The sequence below is a fragment of the Pantherophis guttatus genome, chromosome 3, assembly GCF_059756535.1.
Source record: "Pantherophis guttatus breed Tessera chromosome 3, ASM5975653v1, whole genome shotgun sequence".
Taxonomy (NCBI): Eukaryota; Metazoa; Chordata; class Lepidosauria; order Squamata; family Colubridae; genus Pantherophis; species Pantherophis guttatus.
In genome coordinates, this window is record NC_142065.1 from 22518502 (window position 1) to 22536907 (window position 18406).

Sequence of the window (18406 nt, forward strand, 5' to 3'; positions counted from 1 at the left end):
CTACAATCATTTGATCAAAATTTGGGCACTTAGCAACTGTATCAGTGGTGGGTTTCAAATTTTTTTTTACTACCGGTTCTGTGGGTGTGGCTTGGTGGGCGTGGCATGACTTGATGGGCATGGCTTGGTGGGCGTGGCAGGGGAAGGATACTGTAAAATCTCCATTCCCTCCCCACTCCAGGGGAAGGATACTGTAAAATCCCCATTCCTTCCCCACTCCAGGGGAAGATTACTGCAAAATCTCCATTTCCTCCTGATCAGCTGGGACTCAGAAGACAGAGAATAGATGGGGGCAGGGCCAGTCAGAATTTTTACTACCGGTTCTCCGAACTACTCAAAATTTCCGCTACCAGTTCTCCAGAACTGGTCAGAACCTGCTGAAACCCACCTCTGAACTATATGTATGTATTTACAGTGGTTGCAGGATCACCATTTGCAACCTTCCCAACTGGCTTTGACAAGCAATATAATGGGAAAAACTGGAAAAACTAATTTAACAAATGCATGATTTGTTTAAAAACTACAGAGATTCGCTTAATAACTATGGTGAGAAAGGTCGTAAAATCTGGCACAACTCACTTAACAGTCCCAATTATGGGTACAAGTCGAGCACTATCTGTGTTTTTTGTCAAGTCATTCTCAAATAAACAGCTCTGATGTGCTATGCCCCAAATAGCAGAGTCCATTCCAAAATCATTGGGCAGATGTCTTTCTTATCACCAGATATTTTTGGTAGCTGGAAATATCCAGGACTGAACTAGGGATATTTTACAAAATATCTGCAGTAAATAGCAGTATGAGGATGCTTTATATTGCCCTCAAAATTAAAGCATATCATTCATAGTTTATTAATCCTGTACTTCAGTTACAGGAAGATTGTATTCCTTGGAACAAAGATCCATTGTCTATTCAGGATTATTAAGCAAAGCCTTCAAATGTGGAATGTTTTGAACCTAGCCTCGATCTTCTTTTGTTTTGGGAAACTATTCCAAATATAAAAGCTGGAGCAGATCATCTTGGAGCTGAAGAAGGGGGCTCTGTCAACAGCCTAAACCACTAATGGAATATATATGCAGCTCTAGCAAAAGAAAAGTCTGCAAGGAGGACTTTAGAGAAGAAGTATTGCTATTTTGTAATCCGAGACTTAATTGGAAGAGACTAAGAACAAGATTGTAAAACCAGTGTGCTTCCAGATGCAATTCAAGGTGTGCTGGTGGTTACCTTAAAAGCAGTTCATGGTTTGGGGCCAAGTTGCTTGCAGGACTATCTCTCCCCCATGGGATCTACTTTTGTCCTTTTAGATCCAGCACGAGAGGCATGTGAGGGTCCCATCCACTAGAGAAAGTGGCCCCAGGAAGATAGCTTCTTCTGTTCTGATGCCCACCCTCTGGAATGTCATCTCCCCAAGATTAACTTTGCCCCAACCCTATTGTTTTTTTGTAAGGCATTTAAAAACCTGGTGTGCCATCTAGCCTGGGGGCCTGGCAGTAAGGGTGAGCCCACTTCATGCTTAAATTAAATACAGGATGTTATGAATTCTTATATAATTCGTAATTGTTCTCAACAATTATTTGGTCTTTTTTTAAAAAAATGTTGATTGTTTTATCCCATTTTTGTTTAAATTGTTAGCTGCCCTGCGACATGTATGGGCAGCCATATATATTTATTAAATTAATAAAAAATAAGCATATGGAACCAATAGAATAGAATAGAATAGAATAGAATAGAATAGAATAGAATAGAATAGAATAGAATAGAATAGAATAGAATAGAATAGAATAGAATAGAATTTTTTATTGACCAAGTGTGATTGGACACACAAGGAATTTGTCTTGGTGCATATGCTCTCAGTGTACATAAAAGTGTACATAAAAGCCATTTGAAACATACATTAGAGCAGGCATGCAAATACATACCCCTTTCAGATACATCCTTTTAATAAAAACTGGAGGAAAAATAAGTTTTGTTTATTCTCTTTATAATCATTGTACAAGCCGATTACCTATAAAAGCAGTGCAAAATTAGATCGCAGAGCTGATTAGGGCATCTCAGAGCAAAAACTAACCAATGAAAAACAGCTGTAGCAAGAAGCAACAATGAGGACATCCGCCATAGCAAGCACATTCATGAAATGGTTCAAAAAATGCATCTGAGGATTTGAGGATACAGATGATGGCTATGTGGAAATGCCCTAAGCTGCGTGTAGGAGTGTGGTACACACCCCAGCAATTTATTTGCTGTACTGCAACACATTCTTAGCAGATGGCAGCTGACCATGTCTGGACTTGGAACCTCATCAGGGCTGGTGCTCATTAATGGTAGACCTCCAGGGAACATCAGGGCTGTAAAACAGACTGGAAATCAAAACTGCATCCCAGAAAGAAATGGCAAACCACATCCACCGCACGCAGTTATGTTCATGATGTTGTCAAAAACACCATTCAGTTTGACTGCAATAAAATAGGAATAGAAAGCTGGAGTGGAAAAAAAGAGAAACTGATCAGGGAAACAGAAAGTAGTCGGTTCCTTCTTTTTTTAATCTATATGTTTGTTGTTAAAATATTGAAATATAAAGTAGAAAAAAAGCACCAAAGTACCAAAAAAAAAAAGATTGCTATATTTGAATTAAAAAGATTCTACAGTGAAAAAAGAAAAAAGTACATTAATGTTTAGTGATACATTCTCCCTCCTTCCCTTTGAAATAGCAATAGCACTTAAATTTATATACCGCTTCGTAGTGCTTTATAGTCCTCTTTAAGCGGTTTACAGGATCAGCATATTGCCCCCAATAATCTGAGTCCTCATTTTACCCACCTCGGAAGGATGGAAGGCTGAGTCAACCTTGAGCTTGGTGAGATTTGAACTGCCAAATTGCAGTCAGCCGGCAGTCAGCAGAAGTAGCCTACACTACTGCACTCTAATCACTGCACCACCAAGCCTTATATAGAAACCATCACATTATAAAGAGCAAACTATTTTGGTCAGCATATCAGCCTATGGCACATCAACCATTAAAAGAGTACCTTACTTCTAATTGTCTATGAGAAAGACAACATCTTCAGAGATGACACTTATCAAACAAGGGACGAGCATAAAAAAGTGCTGTGCAAATAGCAAGATGGAAGTAGGGAAGCTGTATACCAAGAAAACTTCAGTGCTGGGGAAAGTAGCAGACCCAAGAAGTTAAAAAAAAAAACTGATGGGTTTGAAAGAAGGAACCATAGGTACTTAAAGGTAACATTTAAATATGAACCTGAGAAACCTTGCTCAATGAGCATACTCATACCTCTGGTTATATAAAGATTATTAACCAGCTTAAGATACAGAAGGAACTTGACAGACTTGGATATTGGGCACTATCCAACAAAATGAAATTCAATGGTGAAAAAAATAAGGTTCTACATTTAGGCAAGAAAAACAAAATGTACAGGTACAGTATATGTGGTACCTCGCTCAATAGTAGTAACTGTGAGAGAGTTCTTGGAGTCCTAGTGGACAACCATTTAAATATGAGCCAGCAGTGTTCAGCAGCTGCCAAAAAAGCCAACACAGTTCTAGGCTGCATAAAGAGAGGGATAGAATCAAGATCACGTGAAGTGTTAATACCACTGGTAAGGCTACACTTGGAATACTGCATCCAGTTTTGGTCTCCACGATGTAAAAAAGATGTGGAGACTCTAGAAAGAGTGTAGAGAAGAGCAACAAAGTTGATTAGGGGAGTGGAGGCTAAAACATATAAAGAACTGGATATGTCTAGTTTAATGAAAAGAAGGACTAGTGGTGACATAATAGCAGTGTTCCAATATCTCAGGGGCTGCCACAAAGAAGAGGGAGTGAAGCTATTCTCCAAAGCACCTGAGGGTAGGACAAGAAGCAATGAATGGAAACTAATCAAGGAGAGAAGCAACTTAGTACTAAGGAGAAATTTCCTGACAGAACAATTAATCAGTGGAACAACTTGCCTCCAGAAGTTGTGAATGCTCCAACACTGGAAGTTTTAAAGAAGATATTGGATAACCATTTGTCTGAAATGGTGTAGGTTGGATTAGAAGACCTCCAAGGTCCCTTCCAACTCTGTTATTGTATTCTAACCCAGCTTTGTGGCTTTACCAGGCTGTCCAACTTGAAACAGCTGACATTTGGGACTTGCCAAGCTGGGATTCGTTCCTTTTTCTAGAAACCCAAAATAATCGCTGTTTCAAGGTTGGATGACACAGCAAGTCAGAGTTGAGTTAAAATACTTTTCATGGCTGGGATAAAAGAATAGCTTGCCTGAGTTTGTTAACTAAAATTTATTTGTTTAGCACAAGTAAATATGTCAATATTGCTTGCTTCTGAACAAGAGAGAGATGATCCACTGATACCAGATACCCAGAGAAACATTTTCAGTTTTTAATCAATTTTAAAAATGAGGTGAGAGATTCACATTCCTTAAGCACAATTGGATACTAACTTGCCCACAAAAAGAACAAATGTCCCAAATAAATTGGAATTTTAAACTTTGAGCATTTATATCAAAGATGAAAAGAACAATAATCTGAACAATAATCAGGTTCTTCAGCACCTGAACCCAAAACAAACAAGTTTGTAAATAAAAATTTAAATGAAAGTCTTGGATATCATGGATATCATGGAAAACATGGATATCTGAGGGAAAGGGGAAACACAGAAGGACATGAATTACTCCAGAAGTACTCCAGAATTTTAAAAAATATTGATTATATGTAATTATTTCCATCATGCTTTAAATTTTCTGTTTGACCGCTAGCACTGGTCCTGGAAAATATGAATATCTGTATCCGATAAACCCCCAAAAGTAGAAAACTCTGGTACTGAAGCAAGATTTGCAAATAGTGGTATTTTAGTAGGGGCAAAAAATATTTAACTTAGTAAGTTATGGAGATCCTACTGAACAATGAAGCAACTGGAGGGTTCAAAAATGGGAAAAGGGAGACCTCTGGCCCAACAGGTAAGAGTCAAAAAATATTGTGATTAATGAGCTTTAAAAGCAAGTGAGTCTGAGGAAGATCTTAAAACTGAGTTGAATCTCATGGATAAATCTTTATGCAAAACCAAAAAAAAAAGTTGCAAAAACCTGAAGAACACTGAAACACAAATTAAGAAAGTTGCCACACCTAAGCTTCCACAAGTGAAGAATTTAGTATAAAATTATTAGTTTCTTTGGGGTTTGCAACATTCCCAAACCTACAAGCTTGGGGAGAGAAGGAGTAGGGAGGGAAACTTCAGATCTGAGCAACAGCTGTACTGGAGAGCAGATTTAAACTCTTTTAAATAAATTCTTGTAAGCCAAGTGGAAAACTTTTTTTTAATTTGATTTATATGCCACCCTTCTCCGGAGACTCAGGGCGGCTTACAGTGCGTTAAGCAATAGCCTTCATACTTTTGTCTATTTTTATACAAAGTCAGCTTATTGCCCCCACAAACTGGGTCCTCAATTTACGTACCTTAGAAAGGATGGAAGGCTGAGTCAACCTTGAGCCTGGTGAGATTCGATCTTACTTTAATTGCAGACAGCTGGTGTTAAATTACAGTGCTTAGTCTGCTGAGCTATCCAGGCTCCTTACTTCCAGTTTTGATGATAAAGCATTAGATGTGGCTCATACGTCTGCTGTTTCAGAAGCCAGGGCTCATAAATATAAACAGAAAACAGGAAATAGAATAACAGAGTTGGAAGGGACCTTGGAGGTCTTCAAGTCCAACCCCCTACTTAGGCAGGAAACCCTACACCACTTCAGACAAATGGTTATCCAACATCTTCTTAAAAACCTCCAGGGTTGGAGTATTCACAACTTCTGGAGGCAAGTTGTTCCACTGATTAATTGTTCTGTCAGGAAATTTCTCCTTAGTTCTAGGTTGCTTCTCTCCTTGATTAGTTTCCACCCATTGCTTCTTGTCCTGCACTCAGGTGCTCTGGAGAATTTTGGCAGCTGCTGCACACTGCTGGCTCATATTTAAATGGTTGTCCACTAGGACTCCAAGATCCCTCTCACAGTTACTACTATTGAGCGAGGTATCACATATACTGTACCTGTGCATTTTGTTTTTCTTGCCTAAATGTACTTACTTTTTTCACTATTGAATTTCATTTTGTTAGATAGTGCCCAATGTTCAAGTGTTTCAAGATCCTTCTGTATCTTAAACCTATCTTCTGGAGGGTTGGCTATTCCTGCTAACTTGGTGTTCTTTGTAGATCAGACGAGTTCCCCATCTATCCCCTTGTCCAAATCATTGATGAAGATGTTGAAGAGTACTGGGCCTAAAACAGAGCCTTTGGGTACTCCACTGAATACTTCCCTCCATGTAGATGCAGTTCCATTGAGGACTACACGTTGAGTGCGGTTGGTCAGCCAGTTATGAATCCATTTGGTGGTGATGCTGTCTAACCCACATTTTTCTATTTTATCTAGTAGTAGGTTGTGGTCTACTTTTTCAAATGCCTTATTGAAGTCCAAGTAAATTATATCGACAGCATTCCTCTGGTCCACTAATTTTGTCACTTTGTCAAAGAATGCAATAGGATTAGCCTGGCATGATCTATTTTTGACAAACCCATGTTGGCTTTTGATTATTACTTTGTTTGTTTCTAGCTGTTCGCTGATTCGTTGCTTGATTATCTTTTCCAGAATCTTCCCTGGTATTGTGATCAGGCTGATAGGTCTGTAGTTTCCTGGATCTATTTTTTCCTTTTTTGAAACTACATCAGGTCTTTTCCAGTCCTCTGGCAGTTCCCCAGTGCTCCAGGATCTTTGAAAGAGATAGTTCAGTGGTTCTGAGATCTCATCTGCCATTTCCTTCAGAACCTTTGAGACAATGATGAATCCGCATACAGATGGGAGGTTGAACAACTAGCCTCGTGGTGCAACCAGAACAATCTGGAACTGAACACAATCAAAACCGTAGAAATGGTGGTGGACTTTAGGAGAAACCCTCCCATACTACCACCGCTTACAATACTAGACAACACAGTATCAACAATAGAGACCTTCAAATATCTAGGTTCTACCATATCTCACAACCTAAAATGGACACCCAACATCAAAAATGTCATCAAAAAAAGCACAACAAAGAATGTTCTTTCTGCGCCAACTCAGAAAGCTCAAACTGCCCAAAGAGCTGCTGATACAGTTCTACAGAGGAATGATTGAGTCTGTCATCTGCACCTCTATAACTGTCTGGTTTGGTTCTGCAACCCAACAAGACAGACACAGACTTCAGAGGATAATTAGAACTGCAGAAAAAACAACCTGCCTTCCATTGAAGACCTGTATACTGCACGAATCAAAAAGAGGGCTGTGAAAATATTTACAGACCCCTCACATCCTGGACATAAACTGTTTCAACTCCTACCTTCAAAACAATGCTATAGAACACTGCACACAAGAACTAGACACAAGAACAGTTTTTTCCTGAACTCTTCTAAACAAATAATTCCCTCAACACTGTCAAACTATTTACTAAGCCTGCATTATCATTAATCTTCTCATCGTTACTATCACCCATCTCCTCCCACTTATGACTGTATGACTGTAACCTTATTGCTGGTATCCTTAAGATTTATATTGACTGTTTCCCTATGACTATCATTAGGTGTTGTACTTTATGATTCTTGACGAATGTATCTTTTCTTTTATATATTCTGAGAGCGTATGCACCAAAGACAAATTCCTTCTGTGTCCAATCACACTTGGCCAATAAAGAATTCTATTCTATTCTATTCTATTCTATTCTATTCTATTCTATTCTATTCTATTCTATTCTATTCTATTCTATTCTATTCTATTCTATTCTATTCTATACTAACCTTGTGATGTAATCCATCTGGTCCTGGTGATTTGAACTTGTCTAGGGTAGACAGGTGCTCACTTATCATTTTCTTCCCTAACTTGTGTTCCTAATCTGTTTTTTGTGATGCTGTTTTTGATAAGTTGGACTCTTTTTTCCCTTTGTGTAAAGACAGTTGCAAAAAAATGAGTTAAGTAGCTCTGCTGTCTCGCTATTGCTTGTCACCTTCTTGCCACTTTCTCCCAGCAATGGACCAATCGTTTCCTTGACTTTTTTCTTGTTTTTAACATGTTGAAAGAAGCTTTTTTTGTTATTTTTTACTTTTGTCGCAAGCCTTTGTTCATTGTGAGCCTTAGCTTTCCTCACTTCATCTTTACAGGCTTAGGCTATTTGCTGATATTCTGCCTTAGTTATGTGCCCCTCTTTCCACTTTTTATGCTTGTCCTTTTTGTCTTTCAATTTGTCAGAGAGTTCTTTATGCAGCCATGCTGGTTTCCCCTTGAGGATTCTCATCCATGGAATCCTTCCCAAGCTAAATAAATAAAATATAATTGTACAATTGCCAGCATAGGGCACTTTAACTCCTTTGTTGTTTTTTGATTAATCAGCCAACTGCATGCATCTTTAATTGCTCCTCTTCTTATGAGTCATGAGTCAGATGGCTGTAACATTCCAGAAACAGAAAATTCAAAAATCTTAAGAATCCTAAAAGAAGACGAAGATCCTAAAGTCAACAGACTGCTGTTAAAAAAAGAGCTGTTTCTTGTGACTCGGGAAATTGCCAGTTGTAATGAAAGGATAGGTGAACTTCCTGACGCATAGCTCACTCAGAGAAGCCAGCCGAAAAGGCTTAGGAGATGGAAGAATGGACAAGTAAGAGCGGAACAGAACTGCTATTCTCCAATATCTCATTTTTGCTAGCTTTTTTGCTGTTTTGTTTCTTTGAAGCCAGCAGAGGCCACTGTGGATGCTGAGACTCTAAGGGTAAGAGATGGTTAGGGTATTTTACCCCAAATATTGCAAAGAAAAAGCTGAAACATAGCTAATGACAATAATAACAACAGTCATAATGCCCAAATTATGATGACTCAAAAGACCAATCTTGCAGCACTTTGTGGCTAGGCTTACACAAGATGGTTAAAGAGATTAAAGGCCCAGTGGCAAAACCTGTGAAGCTTCATTAGTTTTAAAGTGTGTGTGTATGTGCATGCATGCTTGGTGCTTTGTATGAATAGATTATGATTTAGCATATTGTGCAAATTCCCCAAAACGGATTAATTTGGTTGCCAAATAAAGATAACTGCACAAAACCCGCCACTAAAGAAAATGTGACGCTTTCTGCAGAAACAGAAAACTAGAACAAGTACAGTTAGCTGAACCAGCAGCTCTCAGGAGAAAAAGGTTTATATTTGTTTGCAGTTGGGTGGGGAGGAGAAATTAAGAGCGGGGTGGGGGTGGGGAGAAATAAGAAAAGTGTGTAAAATGATGCCCGGCAGAGAAAATGAACAGGCAGTTGTTCTTACTTAAAGAGTAGAATTCAGAATCACCCAATGCTATGGGTGACGAAACATTTGGAACAGAAAAGGAAGGACACCTTCGTACTAGACATAAACGGTGTGTTTGCAAGATCTCGTGATGGTCATTGGCTTAGTTGACTTGAAAAGAGTGTTAGGTAATCTTTAATGCAGCTGCTCCTGGGCAGCAGAACTAAAACAGTGCCAAGGGGAGTTTCCTATGAGGATACTTGAAGCCGGCTGGGTGCATTTTTGAAACAACTCTTGCAGGTGGCATGTATACTTTGACCTGTAATATAAACTCCATTCAGATATCTTCCCAAACACTTTGTGAATGATTGAAGTTGGCAATAATGGGTCCCATTGTTCACGCTCTGATCCTTCCCCTCTTTGCTGCCACAGTACCGCCATTGTTATTCTTAGCGATGTTCACACATGTTCCTTGTACCCACAGGGCTTATCACAACCATTGGGGAAAAGGGAGGGCAAATTGCCTTATTATGCCTTGTACAGGTGGATTGGGTGCCAAAGCAGATTTTATAAATCAGAGTAATGAGAGTTGCCATGTGAGCCAAAAATAGACAGAAACAATCCTGCTCGTCTTGAGACAATAGCAATAGAGGCCTTGTTATTGCACAATTGCAAAGAAAGCACCCAGTGTTTGCTAAAATGCTTGAGGCTGAGTGGATTTGGGGCTTGTCAAAAGATTCTCCTCCCTATTCTTGGCTTGGAATGCACTGCCAATTTAACATACGTTTTCTTCTTTTTAACTTTTATAGCATGTATTCATTTCTGCTTTCCCCTGCCCATAAAGATGAATGTTCACCTAGAGCAGGGGTGTCAAACTCAAGGCCCGTGGGTCAGATCCGGCCCACGAGTTGCTTAGATCTGGCCTGCGGGGCCAACCTAGAAACTGTGAAGGACCGGCCCGCAGTGCCTCTTCCATCAAAAACGGAGTTCAGGAGGGCTGCGCACAGCCCTCCCGAGCTCTGTTTTCACTGGCAGAGGGTTGCAAGAAGCTGTTGCAGTCAAAAATGGAGCTAGAGAGCCTGCTTTTGCTGGCAGGGAGCTCAGGCCACCACGAGCTCGTACCCACATGAGTGATGTCAAACTGGCCACACCCACCCTGGCCACGCCCATGCCAGCCCACCTGAAGTCAAGCATAACCCTGATGTGGCCCTCAATGACATCGAGTTTAACACCCCTGACCTAGAGTATTATGCCTCCAGATCAATGAAAGTAGAAGCTAATGTAGACTCATTGTTGGACTCAATATCAATCTGAAGGACTCTCATCTCTATACACATAATTATAAGCCAGCTAAAATGTTGAGATGGAGCCGTGGCCCAGCATTAGTTCTTGAAGGTCACTGGGCACTCTGGCCTCAGGTCTTCCCTAATTTATCTCAGAGTTGTGGGGAATTTTCACCTCAGGCTTGATGGCCCCTTGTTAGAAGTCTTGAGCAGATATTGTTGTAGGTCTTTAACATCCAATAGTCCAAATCTGAGAACAAAAATTTAAAGCCATACAGAAAAATACCTTGCAGTTTAATATTTTTTCTGTTTCCTCTCTTATTATCAGGGTGCTTAAAAATGGCTGTCAAGTTTCTCTTAGTGATGTTTTATTTTTTATTTTAATTTTGTGGAATAGTGACTATTTTTGCTCATTTAATGTTTTTTCTTATGTATTAACGGTGTGCAAATATTTTGTTGTGAGAAATTAATTTCAGAGTTTAGAAAGATTTTTGTTCAAAAAAACCCATCAATTTTTGCCAAATAGATGAAACTGATTTTCCATAATTATTCAAACAACAAAACTAGATTACATTGGCGCACAGAATCACAATTTCTCAACTTTGCAATTTTAAGATTGACGGGTTTCAACTGTTGGGATTCATGTCAGTGAAAACTTAGCTGGCTGGGGAATTCCGGGAGCTGAAATCCACCCATCTTAATGTTGCCAAGGCTGAGAAACACTGAAATAGAGAATATAAGCCAATCCCTGCATCTTTCTTCCAAATGCTTCAGAGATTACAGATTTAACAGAGTTGGAAGGGACCTTGTAGGTCAACCCCCACCCAAGCAGGAGGCCCTACACCATTTCTGACAAATGGCAGTCCAATCTCTTCTTGGAAAGTCTCAAGTGATGAAGCTCCCACAACTTCCGAAGGCAACTTCTGTTCCACTGGTTGATTGTTCTCACTGTCAGAAAAATTCTCCTTATTTCCAGGTTAAATCTCTCCTTGTTCAGTTTCCTTCCATTATTCCTTGTCTGGCCTACAGGTGCTTTAGAAAATAGCTTGACCCCTTCCTCTTTGTGGCAGCCCCTCAAATATTGGAAGACTGTCGAAACTTATATGTTAAAAAGAAACACATATTATGTGTTTGTGTTCTGTATGTTGTGTTGTGTTGTTGTTGTAAAATCAGTAAAAAACTTATATATATATATAAGTTTTTACCTCCAATTTTACGCAGGAGAAAACCTGAATAACCAAAGACCTACATATGTATGTATGTATGTATGTATGTATGTATGTATGTATGTATGTATGTATATTGGAAGACTATTATCATGTCTCCCCTGGTCCTTCTCTTCATTAAACTAGCTATGCCTAGCTGTAACCGTTCTTCATATGTTTTAGTCTCCAGTCCCCTAATCATCCTGGTTGCTCTTTTCTGCGCTTTTTCTAGAGTCTCAACATCTTTTTTATGTTTCCATCACTCTGGAGCCACCTTAGTTGCCTACTCTGCCCAGTTAGAAAAATACTCCCACAGCAACAATAACAACTTAATTAAAAAGTGAAAAGGTTGCAAATTTCTAAAGAAGGGTCATGCAGCCTTGGCCATCTCAAGCTCCATAAATCCAGGAAGAACACACTTTTTTAACAAGAATTATTTAATTTAATTATTTAATTAAGCAACATCTCTCCAGAATCTACCCAGTGTTTGTATTGTGTTGCAGAATTTTGCTGAAGTGCATATGAAGACTCCAAATCTAAAAAACACACCTATTCCAGATCAGTGAGTCTATGTTCTGAGTATGTAACCATATTTTTAAATCCATAAATCACCAAATAGAAAATGGAAAAAATGATTTTTTTCCATTTTCAGCAATAGCCTAGGAAAGGTTTTCAGTCTCATAAAAGTATTTGCTATCTTGTCCCTGGTCTGAAAGGTCACTTCTACTATTTCTGCTAACTTCATCATCTTCACAATCTATTCCTCTTCCTATTTCAGTATTTTTCCATCTTTTCTCATTTTTTCTTCTTCTTAATACCGGTAGGTGGTGTTTTTATCAATAATGCCTATCTTGATAGCAACCTTTTCATAATTCAGTTCAACAGGAGGGGCAACCTCTCTCTTTTCACGTTCTGCTGTCAGACATACAGAGGTACAGACAAACATGTCTTCCTCCTACATTGTTCCTAAGCTATGGAATTTTGGAAATAATTTTGTCTTGGAGTAATGTTCAGTCCCCATCTTTCTGCATTTAAAGAAGCATTCAAGAACTTCTTCTCAGGAGATTTTTTTCTTTTTTAAGTATTAACCATCGTGAGTCTTATGGACAGAAACTTTAAATATGTATGGGTCACTTCTGGCTATGTGGGTAATAAGTTGGATAAGGCCGGGCAGCTATGTGTTTTAATTTTATTTTTTATATTGTATATTTTATGTATTTTTTTTAATTGCAAGCCATCTAGAGTCATGTAAAAATGAGACGGACGACTATATAAATTAAATAAATAAATAATATTAGATTTTTATCCTGCCTTTATATATATAGATAGTCCTCACTTACCAACCATTGAAAATTATGACAACTTCAGAAAGGAATTTTATGACTTGTAAAACACTTCTGACTGTTGCAAAATGTCACAAGTAAATAGCCAATGTCACAAGTACACCAAATTAGTGTATTCTTATCAACTCTATTTCTATATCTATCTCTACACAGGATCTATCTATCTATCTATCTATCTATCTATCTATCTATCTATCTATCTATCTATCTATCTATCTATCAGCAGCATCTGGAGGGGGTAACAAGGGGAGACGGAATGATGAAAGCAGTGCTGCACTATAAGTCCCACATAACTTTCATACATGTGCCATGATATCACTCACATGTCCAAAAGGAGTAAAGTTATGGTGCTGCTTGTGTCAGTTTAATGAAAGCAGCAAGAACCTGTGCCTGCACACGTGTAAATATCTGTTACTAAATACTCAGCAGTGGTGAAATCCAAATTTTTTTACTACTGGTTCTTGGTGGGTTTGATGTGGCTTGGTCGGCGTAGCTTGATGGGCATGGCAGGGGAAGGATACTGCAAAATCTCCATTCCCACCCCACTCCAGGGGAAGGATACTGTAAAATCCCCATTCCCTCCCCAATCCTGGGGGAAAGATATTGCAAAATCTCCATTCCCACCCCACTCTGGGGCCAGCCAGAGGTGGTATTTGCTGGTTCTCCGAACTACTCAAAATTTCTGCTACTGGTTCTCCGAACTGCTCAAACTTTCCGCTACCAGTTCTCCAGAACCTGTCAGAACCTGCTGGATTTCACTCCTGCTCGACAGGCCCAACATGTTATGTTAGCAGCATAAATTCTAAAAAGCTATCCTAATCAATCTATGATGATTTTGTTGATAATGACATTACATTTTTAATTCTTCTAACATGTGGATCTAGTTTGTTGCTTTATAGATTTTATCAAGTGGTTTAGAGTTTTCAAAAGATGAGCAACACTGAATGCTCCATATTGATGTTTGCTGGATCATTGAAATTTTTGTTTTATTTCAAGGCAACACACTAGGAAGAGTTAAAGCAGTATTGATTTAAGACCAACTCATGATCTTATCTCTGAGTTATCAGTGTGTTAATATACCAAAAGACATGTTAGATCTTAGAATGCTAATTCAAACAATTTTATCCTGAGTAGATTATTGACATATCTTCACAAACATTTTGTATTTAATCTTGTTAAGGCATGTGCTTATAGTACTGCTATTCCTTATGATTTTATTTTATATCGATGGTGTATCAAATTCTATTAAAACTGCATTATATTGTAGAAAAGACACTGGAAGTTTTAATGCCAACTAAGTTTAGACATTATATATAAAATCTCTTTTTATTTTTTAATTAATGATGGAATTAATGCATGGTATAATCAAAATACTGGTAATCTTTATCTTTTCAGTGGAATAAAATGGTGAAATGCCTGAATAAATACCTGGAAGCAATGAGAAACTGGAAAAGGACATAGGCAATAAAATATTCCAGGCTGAAATTCCCATCTTAGTTTTCCTTCAAATATTCTTGTCCTCTGAAAACAGGGACTGGTTTTCTCCTATTTCTTTAAAATCTGAAAAAGGAATAAACTTCATCAAACTTTCCAAATTTCCTTACAAGATAACAAAACAGATTCTTCCTGTTATTTTTCTTCCCTTCAAAAGATTTCTTCTAGCCCTGAATCATTAACTAGACTACTTTTTTTCCTGTTTATCTCAGGGGTGTCCAACCTTGGCAACTTTAAGGCCTAAATTCCAAAGGTACTTTTCAAAAGGCAACTGGACTTTACTTTGACTTTTCATGAAGACGTTTTGCTTCTCATTCCAGACCTCTTCTTCAGTTCTGACTGAATGGTGGGGAATGGAAAGATTTATATTCTATGCAGTCATTTGGTCATGAGCACTCTGAAGGTTGGTCATTAGTTCTCTCCTCAAGGAAAACCAAAGAAAGTCCAGTTGCCTTTTGAAAAGCATCTTTGGGACAACCATGACCTGGATGACTAAGAATCATCGTAAACATTTAAGACCTGTGGACTTCAACTCTTAGAAATCCCCAGCCATCCCCAACCCATGCTGGCTGGGAAATTCTGGGAGTTGAAGTCTACAAGTCTTAAAGTTGCCAGGGTTGGACACCCTTGGTTTATCTACTGGCTGCCCTTTGGGAAAGCTTTGGAGAGATCTGGATTTTCTCAAAACATTCCAAGCAGCATTTCCAGTGAGACTATAGGGAAAATCCAATATTGTCCTCCCTGACCATATTTCCCAAAACATTATGATAGCATCCTGATGAATTACGATGTGATTTCATTCCCAAGGTATTTAAAGAAATGTGGGTGTTTGGAAGCTGCATAGAAGAAAGCCTTCTGCCACTGTAACAAGAAGATTTTAATAAAAGGGATTCAGAAAGAATGGGAAAATCCTGAACATTGTCTTTTTCTACAGTTAAGTAGGAAAAGTGAAATTTCAAGCAAGAAAAAGGAAGAAAATAAACAAAAATAGAAAAAAAAATGACTTCCGACTTGCTTCGGTACAAGATATAAATTAAAAAATACATCAAACTCTTACTCTAAGATTAACCTATGTCTAATTATTTCCATGAGCCTTTATAATTCTAATCACCAAATCCCAAAATAACTTTCCATTACTTTCAGTGGGTGGGTTTTTTTTTTTTTTTTTTTTGCGAACAGCCCAAAAAATGGTTTCTAAATAAAAATAAAATTCATCAAAGTCTTTGTCAATTTTTCCATTTCCGACAATCCCACCAGCTTCACCATCCATTCTTCCATTGTAGGTATTTGTAAATCCTTCCACATCTGAGAATATAAAAGTCTTGCTGCTATAATCATATATAAAAAGAAAACTCCATAAAGTTAAGCCCAAAAGGAAGGCCTCTGGTTTCAACTGTACATTCACTTTTAAAATCTTCTGCATCAAAATACATACTTAATCCCACATTTTCTAGCTTTGTTACATGTCTGCCAAAGATAAAAAAAAAAGTTCATTCAAATATTTCCAAAAAAATATTTTAAATTCCTTTATACATTTCTGAGAATTTATCTGGCGTCATATACCAATAATACATTTATAAAAATTCTATTTAGGATTATAATTCAGTGTAAATTTCAACCCTTTCTCCCACATACGCTCCCATTAGTCCAACTGTTGTTGTTGTTATTAGTTGCGAAGTTGTATCCGACCCATCGCTACCCTATGGACCAGTGGTGGGTTCCTCCCGGTTCGGTCCGGTTCGGCCGAGCCGGTAGCGGTGACGATATGACGTCACCGAACCGGTTCTCCCCCCCGCCCTCCCACCCCCCACCCCCCCACATTATTCTTACCTTTTATTTGGTCCCACCCCCAATCTATTGCTGCCTCCTGAGTCCCAGCTGATGACTAGAGGGAAAAAACCTGTTTAAACTCTTGCCGCGGGGCTTCAAAGGGCCGTCCTACAGCTGATCAGTGTTAAAAGCAAACAAATGAGTCAGGTCGTAAGTGCGAGGACTGGTCGTAAGTGTGAGGACCTTCCAGAAATTACTCTGACCAGCTAGCCACGCCCACCTAGTCACATGACCTTCAAGCCACACCCACAAAATAAGCCACGCCCACAGAACCGGTAGTAAAAAAATTTAGAACCCACCCCTGCTATGGACAACGTTCCTCCAGGCCTTCCTATCCTCTACCATCCTACGGAGTCCATTTAATCTCACACCGACTGCTTCAGTGACCATCCAGCCACTTCATTCTCTGTTGTCCCCTTCTTCTTTTGCCCTCAATCATTCCCAGCTATAGGCTCTTCTCCAGTGAGTCCTTCCTTCTCATTAGGTGGCCAAAGTATTTGAGTTTCATCTTCAGGATCTGGCCTTTTAAGGAGCAGTATATTATATCTATTTTTTTTTTTTGCCCATTTTATCATATAATCTTTGATTTCTCCATCCTCTGTTTCCATTTTCAATAAAAATTTATACACCTTAGCAATAATATGATCATCATTTTTATAGAGCTCTACATCAAATTCAGTTTTGCCCTATTCAGATTCATAATTCTTATTACCCAACTTAGATCTTTCCATTAGCTTAAGGAAGACAGGACTTTCCAAGTTTTCTCTTGTTTTTAAATTAAACTCACCTTGAGAAAAAAAAAATCAGCAGGTCAGCATAAGTTAACCATTTTTGTTTAGCTGTCATTTGCCTTCTAAAAATGACAATCCCCATTAAGTTTCAAGAAATTTTTTTCCACGTGTTTTTGAGAAGAACAATTATTTCATCCTTGGTTACTGGTTACCAAGAATAGTCTCTCAGTTTGCACATCTGTATTTATGAGCAAAGAAATTAGACTCTCATTTTTATGAACAAAGCCTTGGGAAGAAAGATGGATTTCTGCAATGATGGATGATTTCAGGCATCCACATGGTATGCAAATTTGGGTGGGGTGATTTTCATTCAAGTCCATTGATCTGCCCACTTATAAAGGAAGTGCACCCTGTTGCTTAGGTGTTCTGGGAAGTCCTTGATGCTCTCTGAACTTGGTTGTTTGCTTGCAGAAGGTTCATTACCCAACTAGGTAACATCATCATGGTTGATAATCAGTGCCCTGATTATGTTACCTAGCTGGGTAATGGAACATCTACAAAGCAAAGCAACCAAGTTCAGAGAGCCCTCTGCATTTATAGAAATTACTCCTGTGTTTTCAAACTGCTATTCATGTCAAAAAGTGTCATGTTTCAGATTCTGCTTTGGCAAATCCGTCCCAGTTGATGGCATTTCTCCCATTTTTATTTTTATAAACACTTTATTAAACTTTTATTACATTAAAAACATAAAAAAATATTTCACTCAACAACAGCTAATTGTGGTGTTTTTCTTGTGACAGTAATTCATGCATTATTTACAAAAATTAAATAGTGCGTATTTACATTCTTATTTTATCTATTACTTGTACTTAATAACTATCTATCTCCAATCTATCTCCGTTCTATCCAGTTGTACCACTGTTCCCTCACATTGTAAAATATTGATATCTCTTTATCTTTTAAACTCAGCGTTTATTTGTCCATTTCTGCGCAATTCATGACCTTTTGTATAACCAGTTTCTTTGCGGATGTACAGGGCTGTTTCCAACATTGAGCACTGGCAATCCTGGCAGCGGTTAATATGTGTAGTATTAGATATTTTGTGCCCTTCACTTTTTTTTTTTTTTGAAGATCCCCAATAGGAAGAGTTCCAGTTCTAAGTCTATTTGTTTGTTAGTAATTTCTTGTAGCCAATCTTTAATTTTTAGCCAATATTTTTGAGCCTCAGGACAA

The 18406-nt window shown here is 38.3% G+C and overlaps 1 long non-coding RNA gene across 1 annotated transcript; it reads right to left on the reverse strand.

Moving 5' to 3' along the window:
• Positions 1-1951: 1951 nt before the first annotated feature.
• LOC117664351 (uncharacterized) lies at positions 1952-16675 on the reverse strand. The gene is made up of 3 exons (XR_004590997.3): positions 16443-16675; positions 14547-14678; positions 1952-2474 (listed from the first exon to the last, which is right to left on the reverse strand). It is a non-coding gene; the product is annotated as an uncharacterized LOC117664351 (long non-coding RNA).
• Between the last annotated feature and the right edge of the window lie 1731 nt (positions 16676-18406).